Source organism: Arachis ipaensis, chromosome B07, assembly GCF_000816755.2.
Source record: "Arachis ipaensis cultivar K30076 chromosome B07, Araip1.1, whole genome shotgun sequence".
NCBI classification, from domain to species: Eukaryota; Viridiplantae; Streptophyta; class Magnoliopsida; order Fabales; family Fabaceae; genus Arachis; species Arachis ipaensis.
The window spans coordinates 104,055,991-104,065,990 of NC_029791.2; the positions used below are offsets into that span (position 1 = coordinate 104,055,991).

The following is a 10,000-nucleotide window of genomic DNA, read 5'->3' on the forward strand; positions in this document are numbered from 1 at the left end:
TCTTGCACCAATTCTCATGTCCTTATCGTCCGCAACAGAATGCCGTTGTGGAACGCAAGCATCAACACCTCTTGAATGTTGCAAGAGTATTACTTTTCCAATCCAAAGTGCCCATTTCCTTTTGGGGTGAATGCATCATCACTGCTACCTTCATTATCAACCGAACTCCTAGCAAACTTCTACATTTTAAGTCACCATTTGAACTCTTTTTTGGCAAGACACCCAACTATGATTCCTTGAGAAGCTTTGGATGCCTTACCTATGCAGCAACTACTCCCAATTCTAGGACTAAATTTTGCCCAAGAGCTGATCCCTCTGTCTTTATTGGCTATCCTATTGGCTATAAAGGATATAAACTTTACAATCTTCGCACGAAACAGTTCTTCATATCTAGAGACATTCTATTTCATGATAACGTCATGCCCTTTAGCCAATCCCCTCATCTTCAATCCAACACAGATATGTTTCATGATTTTGCACTACCTAAACCTGTTCTAGATCCTATTCCATCACATTTACCACCTTTGCCTCACACCAATTCCACATCCGCACCCCATTCTCCAAACTTTCCTTCCTTCGTCCCCAACACTCAGCCTCAACCACCACCACTACGCCGATCTACCCAACACACTCGGCCACCATCATATCTAAATGACTATGTGTACCATACCTCAACGCCATATCCTCTCACTAACCACCTTAGTACTCACAAGCTCAGCTCCAAATATCACAACTCCATTGCTCAGTTGGACATCATTCATGAACCTCAGTTCTATCACCAAGCTGTCAAGTTCAAAGAGTGGCGGCAGACCATGCAAGAAGAGCTAGATGCTCTCAAAGCCAATAACACTTGGGTTTTGGTTGAATTACCCAAAGCCAAACATGCGATCGGGTGTCGGAGGGTGTACAAAGCCAAATTAAAGGCTGATGGTACATTGGAGCGCTATAAGGCACACCTCGTTGCCAAAGGCTACACTCAACAAGCCAGGATCGACTTTCGGGATACCTTTAGCCCGGTCGCAAAAATCACCACAGTCAGGACTCTCCTCACCATTACTGCTGTCAAGAATTGGAGTCTTCTCCAATTAGATATCAACAATGCATTTCTCAACGGCGAATTAGATGAAGAAGTTTACATAGAGTTACCCTTGGGCCATCCTCAATGGAAAGGGGGATTAGTTTGCAAGCTCACAAGGTCTTTGTATGGTCTGAGGCAAGCTTCACGGCAATGGTTTACCAAATTCTGTAACACTCTCCTCAGCCACGGATTCACACAATGCAAACAGGATTACTCTCTATTTGCTTTGGGTGAAGGCGATGTGACTACGTTCCTCATTGTTTATGTGGATGATATCATCATTGCTGCCCCCAAGCAAGAGATGGTTGACAACGTTAAACTGAAACTCCAATCAATTTTCAAGCTCAAAATCTTGGGTGACCTCAAGTTTTTTCTGGGTTTAGAACTTGCACACTCTAAAGCTGGCATCGCGCTTACTCAAAGAAAGCATGCATTGTCGTTATTGGAAGAGATATGTTACTTAGGATGTAAGCCTGCCACCACACTTATGGATGCAAATCTGAAACTTTGAGCTGGTGAAGGCGACCCCGTACCTGACCCATCCCACTATAGAAGACTGATTGGCCGCCTCATATATCTAACAATTTCCAGACCAGACATTACCTTCGCAGTAGTAAAATTGGCCCAGTTTATGTCCGATCCGCGCCTTCCCCATTTGAATGCCACTCATCAGGTCCTTCATTACTTGAAAGCTGCACCGGGACAAGGGCTCCCTTTCTCCTCTAAGTCCAAATTCAATCTCACTATGTACACTGATGCGAATTGGGGTGGCTGCTTAGATACTAGGCGATCCACCACTGGGTATTGTACCTTTTTGGGTGATTCTCTAATATCGTGGAAGAGTAAGAAACAAGATGTGGTTTTCAGAAGCTCGACTGAGGCTGAATATCGGGCGTTGGCAAATGCTGCTTGTGATGTCCTTTTGCTCGTTGCCTTGCTAAAATTCATGCACATTGAGGTCCACTCAGCTATGTTTTTTTGCGATAACATATCGGCTATTCAGATGTCTACCAATCCAACGTTACATGAAAGGTCCAAACATATTGAAATCGACTACCACTTTATTCGAGAGAAAGTTGCTTCTGGAATTATCAAGCTGGTACACGTTCCAAGCAAGCATCAACTTGCGGATATTCTCACCAAAGCACTCCCTGCACCTCAGTTTCAGTTTCTCATGGCTAAGTTAGGAACATACAACATGTATGCTCCAACTTGAGGGGGACAATTAGATATATGATTAGTAGCATAAGTTAAAGTTAGTTAGAAATTAAATTAGCTGTACCAATTAGTTAGAATTGGGGCTCAATTAGTCACAGGCTTGGTTAACTTCATTAGAGTGCATGTATATAAACCCTCAATTGAGTAGTTCAATAACAGATTCTATTTTTTCCTTCTTTCTGTTCAAGACCATCAAGTGTTAAAAGCACCTTATATAGCTCCGGGCGCCGGTCGCGAAATACCCCCCAAACAATGTCTCTAGGATTTGATCTAATCTAAATCGAATTGAGCAACAAGAACGCACGGCTTCATGTTTATCATCGCAGCTGCAACTATTTTTCCAGTTGGTCCTGATCAAAGAGAAGATTAAACCAAAAAATGACAAGTAGTCTAAGCTATGCCTGCTGCTAAAAAGATTAACATTTTCATAGTGGGATATTTTATGTGCAGAAAAGAGAAGAGCTGGATTACCTGCTATAAAGGAATTTCCATAAAATGTAATATCACTATTCCCATGCTCAGTCTCAATAACCTCTTTTCCTATCCTATTTGAAGCTACAAGAGGTACCTGCATTTATTAATCTAGTAAAAAAAATAGTAGCCCTTGGAAAATTGCAATTTCACATGCAGAAAAAAGATTATCAAAAAATAAATTTCCTTTTCTCCTACATTCAGCAAAGCATGTATTGGATTCTTTTGTTTTAAAGGTTCAATGCGACAACTACCTTCAAGATTAGGAGTCGTAAAGAGAAATAGTTGCAAGCATAGAATGCATGCATATATTACATAAATGAGAGATGGGAGAATACGCATCTCATCAGCATGCCTTATAATTATTAAAATTTGGGTGGTTAAGTAGTACAAAATTCTACCAAATTAGCCCCAGCATGTCCTTGCATTACACGCTTTCAGTGGTCACAAGAGTCAAGACCCTGGTCTTGTGGTTCAGAACCAATAGCAGTGGGATAAAATAAAATCTCTGCACCTTAAAGCGCCATTGCCCGTGCTGCTTCAGAAAACCACTAGTCCCAACAAATAGCTGACATGAAATAAGAGTTGTCAACTTTATTATCTAATTCATTTCTTCAGCACAGTTTAGTATCAGAAAGAACAATGAAAAATGTAAGTTTGAATATTGTTTTAGATAGCTAGTATAAAGCTAAAGTAAAAATTAGCATTTTTAGAAAGAAAATTTTAGAGATTCAAAATCCTTCAATAAGTCTTAGAAATCTTCCTATGAAGCGTACACGTAAAATGAACAGAATATAAACAGTCAATAATCACAATTTCTTACCAACTCCAATCTTTGCAAATTTAGTCTGAAAAACCTGTTATGCAAAACACCAATGTTACAAAATATTCGGTAGTTACAAAAAGGAATATGATAAACCACTATTTTATGATTTATCTTGTACTCAATTGAGTGGATTTTATCAACTCTTTACCCACTTATTCATACTATTTGCATGGTTTTACATTTGCCTTCCTAATTATGTGCTTTGATTGAAAACATGCTTCTTTGATCTTATATTTGCTTATTATTAATCCTCTCTTATTACCATTAGATGCCTTGATATGTGTGTTAAGTGTTTTCAGATATTATAAGGCAGGAATGGCTTGGAGGATGGGAAGAAAGCATGCAAAAGTGGAAGGAATGCAAGAAGTTGGAGAAATTGCTAAGCTGTCCAGCCTGACCTCTCTGCACTCAAACAGCTATAACTTTAGCTACAGAGGTCCAAATGACACGGTTCCAGTTGCGTTGGAAAGCTAACGTCCGGGGCTTCGATTTGATATATAATATGATATAGTTTCCCTGACGCTAGGCGACGCGACCGCGTGATCCATGCGGCCGCGTCGTAGTGACGAAAAAACAGCGTGGCAAAATTCGAAACCAGCAAATTCTGGACTGTTTTTGACCCAGTTTGCGGCCCAGAAAACACAGATTAGAGGCTATAAAGTGGGAGAATGCATCCATTGATAGGAAGGCTCTCATATTCACAATTTTAGGAGTAGATATAGTTTTTAGAGAGAGAGGTTCTCTCCTCTCTCTTAGGATTAGGATTTAGGATTTCTCTTAGTTTTAGGAGTGACTCTCAATCCCAGGTTCTTTATTTTTATTTATTTTCTCAATTTAATTTATGAACATCTATGCCAGATTTAATTTCTTTTTTTAATGCAATTCGAGGTATTTTCAGATTTAAGATTGCTTTGCTTATATTGATGCTTTTAATTTAATTTAGATATTTTTCTCCCTTTTGGCTTTGGTCAAGTGATTAGTAGTACTTGAGTTATCAAACTCAGCAAGTGATTGAAATTGGCAGATTTTGCTTTAGCTAGGATTGCTCTAACACTAGTCTCTCTACAGGAATTGACTAGGACTTGAGAATCAAGCTAATCAGTCCACTTAACCTTCTTTTGCTTAATAAAGGCTGACCAAGTGGGATTAAAACCCAATTCTCTTCACACTTGATAAGGATAACTAGGATAGGAATTCCAGTTCTCATACTTGCCAAGAGTTTAGTTTACAGTTATTTATTTATTTTTATTGCTTTGAAAATATACCTGTGCCCATTGCCCAAACTCCAAATTTCCCCAATTTACAAACTCATAACCAATAATAAGAACATACCTCCCTGCAATTCCTTGAGAAGACGACCCGAGGTTTGAATACTCGGTTATCAATTTTAAAAAGGGGTTTGTTACTTGTGACAACAAAACGTTTGTACGAAGGGATTTTTGTCGGTTTAGAGACTATATCTACAACGCGACTGTTTTTATGACATTCTTTACTGGCAAAAATCCTAACGTCAAAATGGCGCCGTTGCTGGGGAATTGCAAATGTGTGCCTTATTATTGGTTATTGTAAATATTTTATTTTTGCTTGTTTATTTGTTTTTATTTTTATTTTTCTTTTTGCTTTTCCATAAATTAAGAGGTTATTTGTTTTTATTTAGTTATAAAAAAAAATTTTCAAAAATTTATTCTTAGTGTTCATCTTGATCTTCAAGCTGTTCTTAGTTGTTTTCTTCGTTTTGATCTAAAAATTTGAAATTTGGTGTCATTTTATTGTTTTAAAATATTTTTAATTAATTTTTTCGAAAAAAAAATTCAGATTTTTATTTTTAAAATTTTTATCTTATCTTATCTTATTTCAAAAATCAAATTTCAAATTTTAAATTTCAAAAATTTAAAATTCAAATTTCAAAATTTAATTTTCAAATTCAAAATTTAAATAACCTTTTAATTTCAATTTATTTTTATTTTTTAATTTTTATTTTCTACTATGAACTCTCACCCCTTTGGCTATGAGTCTGGTTACAATTATGTTGCAGGAAGAAGAAATTACAATGAGAACAGGCATCAAGGTTGGAACAATCAAAGATGGGAGGAGCCACAAGGACTTGATCAATCCTCATGGCAACAACCACCTCCAATGGACTATCAACAACCACCACCATATGCCTATGAACCCTTTTCCCAACATGACTTTGGACCACCATACTCACAAGCCTCTTTCCACCATTCACCTCCATATGACCCTAACCCACATCCACCATACCAACCACCTTATGAACCAAATGAACCATACATAGATCCACCCCAAACCTCGTACGATTTTATACTTAAACAACTGGACAAAGCAGCAATTATTAAAAAGGAAGAAGTAGTTGCAGACTTAAGAGATGCTGTACCTCTATTGGAAAGTCTAGTCACAGAGCCTCCTTCTACGGTATTTGATGTTGATGTTGAGAAGAGCGTACAACCTCCAAGGCAGATCATGGTTGAAGATTTTGTAGAGGTTAATCAAGAGGTAGAAGATGTCAAAGAAGAGCACAAGGGAGTGGAGCTTGAAATTACCTTGCCAAAGTTGTTGGAAACCCCTCCCCCTAAGTTGCCATCATCCTTCACAACATTCAAGTGGGTAAAATTCATATCCCATAACTTTTTAATCCCACTTGAATATGGGCTACTGGAGATGGATGGTCAACTTAGAGCTCTTTGTGACATTAAGAGTAAGAGGAAGATGGCCAGTGGTAAGAATTGTCCTGCAAGGTTCATTATGGTTGGAAGCTTTAAGTTTAAACGCAAAGGTTGGTGTAGAGCTCAATTGAATGGGTCTAGGAAGCTGTTTGGTAGCTGCAGTGAGAATTCAAATTACTTATCACCCGGCTGGAAAAATACAGATCCCGACAAAAATGGGTGTAAAAGCAAGGTTTGGGATCCTGGAATCTGTTCTGACATCCAACACCCCGGGAGCCTAAGAATCTTTTTGAAGCTGCTCAAGGGTTTTACATGCCTAGTTTGGGACCCCGAAGGTTACTGGAATCACAAACATTGGTGGAGATTCTTGGATGAATACAAGCATAAGCCACCATAACAGGGAGCTCACCAAATGTCCAACTTAAGGACTTTAACTAAAAGTGCTAGGTGGGAGACAACCCACCATGGTATAATCATTCTTTTTTCATTTTTATTTAGTTTTATTTGTTTTTGAGTTTCATTTTATTATATTGAACCTGGAGTTTTGCATCACATTCATATTAACACTGCATTCTGCATTTTTTTTTTTCAGATTATCAAAAAAAAAAAAAAGTGCCACGCGACGCGACCGCATCAGCGACGCATCCGCATCGCAAGGAGAGAAGAGAAAATAAAAACGAACAGAGAGTCACGCTGGAGCGAGGCTGGAGGCGTGCCAGTGGCACAATTCGTCCCACGCGACCGCGTCACTGACGCGTCCGCGTCGCAGGGGAATACTGGCCTCCCACGCGATTGCGTGCCCCACGCGGCCGCGTGACCTGGATTTCGACGTCAAAGAGTGCATGGCCGAAAGTTGAGCTGGAGTTGGGCTGGACTCGTGCTGGAAGCCCAAGCCTCACCACGCGAACGCGTGCCCCACGCGTCCGCGTCATATCCCCATGATGGCCACTCACGCGATCGCATTGACCACGCGATCGCGTCACCCAGAATTTTGGCAAAAAGAGTTTCGAACAGAGAGTTGTGCGACCGCGAGGCTACACTTGCGCCAATCGTACAAAACAGGCCACGCGACCGCGTGACCTACGCATCCGCGTCACAAGCGGCGCACAGATTATCCATATCAGCCAAATTTCTTATCTTTTCTTCTCTAATCCTTATTTTTCTTATCTTTTCTTATTTCTTTTTTCTTCCTTTCTTATCTTCTTTCCCTTCTCATCTCTCTTATTTTTCTTTTTATTTTATTTTAATTTATTTACATACTTTCATTCATTGCATTATTTTCATTGGTGTTAGAAATTTATTTGGGTCATTATTTCTATATTTTACTTGTGGATTATTAGAGGAATTATTTGACAATTATATATATTTATTTTTAAAGGGTTGCTTGCATGTTTAATTTATTATTTTCATTAGATTATTTACCATGCATGCTATGTGTTTGTGAAAACGCTCGTATGGCATTGTGCACTGCTTTTCAGTATCTTTTATCCTACTACTCTGAATGCTTGCTTTTCATAAACTCCCTTTACTATTGTATTAATTGAAATTAATTATCAATACAAACGTGATGGTTTGTTACAAAGTATTGCTTGGTCTATGCTACTCATGCCCTTTGCCGGCATGCCAATAAACACCTTGCATTCACTTGTCTTTACATGCACTAGCTATTTCCCATTGTTGGCTTTTCACATGTACTCGCGAGCATGTGATAATGTCAGTTATATCTTAATGTGCATCCATCACCACCTTTTCCGTTCTCTTCCTTGCTATATATATCTCTTTGAATTTAATTTACTTTCTCTTCCCTTTTTCAGGATGGCCACCAAGAAAGGAAAAGAGAAAGCCATTCCCAAATCAACAGCAAGGAAAGAAAAAAAAAAAGAGCCCCAGCTGAGGAACCACAACCCCCATCCACTTGCACATCTTAGCATGCACCGAGGACGGTGCAATCTTTAAGTGTGGGGAGGTCGATACTGATCTCCATGGGTTAGTACTTTCTTGTCTCAACACCAATGTTTAAATCTTCTTTGTAGATTAGTTGTTGCATTTACATATTTGTTTGATTTTTTCATATTTTACCACTTGGTTAAAGTAATACTTTCTTTTTCAAGAAACCTTTTAGAGCATTTCACTAATTTGAAAAAAAAAAATTTACACTTGTTTGAAGAAATATTATTTTGGAACATGGTTTAGAGCTCGAACACACAAAACCAGTGAGATTTTTGAGCCTATTTAATTGGTTGCATTTTATCAACCAATATTTTATTTTTGGTGTGTGTTATTCTCTGTAAAATTGTGATCTTTGTCTTGCTTAATTCTATATTTCCATGGTTTGATGTATGTATGCACTTATATGATTGAGGCCTTTGTTTCACTGAGCTTGCATACCCATATGGCCTTACCTTTCATTATCCTTTGCAAACCAATTTGAGCCTATTTTACCCCTTTGTTCTTTACTTTAGCACATCATTAACTCTAAGCAGAAAACAATATTGTCCTTAATTTGAATCCTTGGTTAGCTTAGACTAGTGAGAGTGCTCATGAATTAAGTGTGGGGAAAAGTGGGTTTGGAAATATTTTGTTTAAGAATTGGGTGTTATATATCTTTATGAGAATGTGAAAGAAATGTTTAGGACATTTTCATGCATTCAATAATTTAATCATATGCATTGAGAAGAAGAAGAAAAAGAGAAAAAGAAAAGAAAAAGAGCAATTAAGCAAAAAAGGGACAAAATGCCCCAAAGTAAGTGAAAGCAATGCATATGTACGGTACTTAGAATTAGAATGCATGCAATAATGTGGAAAACATGGTTGATGGATAGTTAGAATTTGTATTGTGATTACATGGATTGTCTAAAGTTAGGTGGAAAGTTTAGGTTAATTAAGGATTCAGATTTTAGTCCACTTGGCCAAATACAATCCTACCTTGACCCTAACCCCATTACAACCCTTAAAAGACCTCTTGATATATGTATCTGTGCATTAAAATTATGTTGATTGTTAGATGAAGAGCAAGCCTTAGAAAGCAAGGTTAGTAGAAAATTGAGAGAATCGAACCTTAAACACTTGAGTGACTAGAGTGTATACACTACCAGTAAGGGTTCGATGCTCAATTCCTTGTTCCCTGCTTTCGTAAGCTATTTTCTTCTTGTAAGTCTATTTGTACTTCATTTTCATGATTTGAATTAGTGAAATCCAGTTCATATTTATTCTTGGAGAACTTATTTACTCTTAACCAAGTAAGTAAAAGCATTTAGCATGTAGTTGTGTTTCATAGGTTGCATTTCATACATTCTATCATTCCTCTTCATCTTTATAGCTTCTCTTGAGCTTAGCATGAGGACATGCTAATATTTAAGTGTGGGGAGGTTGATAAACCACTATTTTATGGTTTATCTTGTGCTCAATTGAGTGGATTTTATCAACTCTTTACCCACTTATTCATACTATTTGCATGGTTTTACATTTGCCTTCCTAATTATGTGCTTTGATTGAAAACATGCTTCTTTGATCTTATATTTGCTTATTATTAATCCTCTCTTATTACCATTAGATGCCTTGATATGTGTGTTAAGTATTTTCAGATATTATAAGGCCGGAATGGCTTGGAGGATGGGAAGAAAGTATGCAAAAGTGGAAGGAATGCAAGAAGTTGGAGAAATTGCTAAGCTGTCCAGCCTGACCTCTCTGCACTCAAACAGCTATAACTTTAGCTACAGAGGT

General features: G+C 37.9%; 1 pseudogene; it reads right to left on the minus strand.

The window, feature by feature from the left end:
• The window catches only part of LOC107607551, a 9,205-nt pseudogene continuing 1,771 nt past the window's right edge, over nt 2,567-10,000 (minus strand).